Raw genomic sequence first — 2,372 nt, 5'->3', positions numbered from 1 at the left:
TTTACTTTTTAGATGTTCTTTTTCAATATTTTTGGATATTCTATTTTGTTTGGTTTTATATTTTTTAATTATTTTAAATATTTTTTTATTAAATTTTAAATGTTTTTTTTGTTACGTTTTAGATTTTTTATTAAATTTTAAATATTTTTTACAATAATTTTAAATATTTATTTTATTTTATTAGATATTTTTTTATTTGCTTTCATGTTTTTTATGATAATTTAAATTTATATGTCTTTAAAAAAAATTAAAAGAAATTGCTAATTGGCTGCACCCCTAACCAGCAAAGTTGTTAAACGCAATCATTAACTTTTAGAGTGCTAATTCGGTCACTATAGCATGCATAGTCTTCAGTAATGACCCCAATATCAAACACCAAAATGACATTTTAGTCAACAAAACTTGGTTTTGCCAACAATCGCGTGTCTTTTTTTTTTCTTTTTTCTTTTTTTATTATACAGAGAAACATGCTTTCAAAACTAAACTAAAACAGAAACACAAACGCTTAGACAGTCCAAAATGAACTAAGCCCATAACTTATATCGATTCATTGGAAAGTATTAGGCAGTTTAGGCACTAAATAACAAGTTATTTTGCACTCAATGTTCTAATTTCTAGTCTCCTCATTGGAATGTTCTATTTTGCAAGCTTCATGCTTAACTTATAGAATAATACCTAGTTTATGCTTAAACAGTTGTCCCCTCTTCTTCCATTCTAAATTTTGATAATTTAAACTTTTCAATTTAAATTCAATAAAATAACATATATATTAGTTAAACGCCATCTAATTGCCAAAGAAACAAGATTATTATTCCATCGACATGTTTACAACTCTTTTACATTATCAAAAGCACAGGCAATGCCATAAAAGCACATTTCAAAGTGCCCCATATAACTTCGCCACAGACAATACGATCACCACTACATAAAATGGTGATGATCTTTATTGCTACCAAAACACCATAGACATAGAAATAGCTTGTAAAAAAGCTATTTATTATTATCATTGTTATTTCTCTTGTTGGGTAAGCAAAACGCACTATACTAGTCTGTTTAGTAGGGCGTGCGGCTACTGAGGTCGCAACGGCTTGGTGACCTGAACCCGCAGTTCTGGGGCAAGTTCCTGAGCTCCCTCTCCATCTGATGCAACTGGCTCCTGTCCTGCTGGAACCTAAAGCTCTGGTTCTGGAGGATCTGTTGAAGTGCCTGGCACATGCACCTTTGGTTATTCTGGAACCGGTTGAGCTCGTTGCAGCACCTTTGCTCTTGGTCTTCGTCAGATTCGCCGGGTCGTTGTCCTCTGGATCCCCGTTGGATGTACGGGTACTCGTCTTGCTCTTGCTCTTGCTCTTGCTCCACCCTTTGCCTTATATGTTCCTCACAGGGCCTCAGGTTTGCCCTCTGCAACTGCCTCTGGCACTGGTCATCCCCTCTGCTCGGTGCGTCCCATCTCGACCCTCTGGACCCTCGATCGGGATCCCATCTTGTCGCGGAGGCTACGACAAGAAGGGCGCCCAGGAGAGCTACTAGGATGCTGAGCTTGACCATTATTGAAGAATATGATGATTGAGATGTGTGTGTGTGTTTTTTCGAATGTGAGTTGGGTGTTGAAGGTGCATGGTGGTATTTATAGGATAAATGGGATATTGCATGTGTGGTACGTGGAAGGGGAAAGAGGGTTGGGTGGCTAACTTTGCTTCATTTATTGCTTTTATGCTTCCACGTCTCACTGCTCGTTCATGCGTTTTTGTTTGGTTATTACTACACATGCCAGCAGCAGGCTTCAATTCGCCGCATTTTGTTGGTGAATAATTGTTCAGATGTATGACTTTTATGATTTTAGACTTTATTGCGAATAATGTCAATAATAAATTTTAAAATTAGTTCAATAAAATAAAAATTATATTATATTTTAAATTATCATTTAAATTTTAATATTAGTATAATTATTTATATACTTAATAAATTGAGTATTTAATATTTTTATTATTTATTTATATTTTTTTATGATTTTAATCTTTTAAATTTAAATTTTTTTATATTAATTTTTGAGATTTTTCGAACACTATATTATAAATCAGCAAATAAAGTGTTAAGCTCACTTTGATTTATCACATTGGATACAGAGGTTTTTTATTTTGATATTTAAACCAGATAAAAATAAAAAGGTGATAATAATTTATATGATGTGCTAATTATTTTATTTTTGAATTCTCAAAATGACTTTATTTTTGTCTTGATTATATACTAAAATAAAATGATATCATTTAGCTATGTGTCTACTGTCTAGCATAATAAGTTAAATCTATTTTAATATTTCGTTCATTAATTCCACATCAAAAAAATTCAAAAATTAATATAGTGTTCAATGC

At 32.3% G+C, this 2,372-nt stretch overlaps 1 pseudogene; it reads right to left on the bottom strand.

Moving 5' to 3' along the window:
- Positions 1 to 788: 788 nt before the first annotated feature.
- On the bottom strand, positions 789 to 1,605 carry LOC112707248 (conglutin-like; annotated as a pseudogene).
- Between the last annotated feature and the right edge of the window lie 767 nt (positions 1,606 to 2,372).

The sequence above is a fragment of the Arachis hypogaea genome, chromosome 8 (genome assembly GCF_003086295.3).
Source record: "Arachis hypogaea cultivar Tifrunner chromosome 8, arahy.Tifrunner.gnm2.J5K5, whole genome shotgun sequence".
Lineage (NCBI taxonomy): Eukaryota > Viridiplantae > Streptophyta > Magnoliopsida > Fabales > Fabaceae > Arachis > Arachis hypogaea.
The sequence above is the reverse complement of the archived record's forward strand: the minus strand, read 5'-3'. Positions and strand labels throughout refer to the sequence as shown.